Genomic DNA, 216 nt, shown 5'->3' with positions numbered 1-216 from the left:
TGGAGAGTCAAGCATGCAAGCAGGTTTGGTTACGAAATATGTATTTGCATTGAAGCCCCTTTTCCTTTTTTGCACAATTACTAAGGTTTTTATATTTTGCTGAAGGAAAAAGTGAAAATTGAATATCAGTCTATTAACTCGTGGGAACCACTATATGAGAAAAATCCAACTCCAGATGTATTATGAAGAAGATATAATTGTGTAATTAATCAACAT

The sequence above is a fragment of the Penaeus monodon genome, chromosome 22, assembly GCF_015228065.2.
Source record: "Penaeus monodon isolate SGIC_2016 chromosome 22, NSTDA_Pmon_1, whole genome shotgun sequence".
In the NCBI taxonomy this organism is placed as follows: Eukaryota; Metazoa; Arthropoda; class Malacostraca; order Decapoda; family Penaeidae; genus Penaeus; species Penaeus monodon.
The sequence above is the reverse complement of the archived record's forward strand: the minus strand, read 5'-3'. Positions refer to the sequence as shown.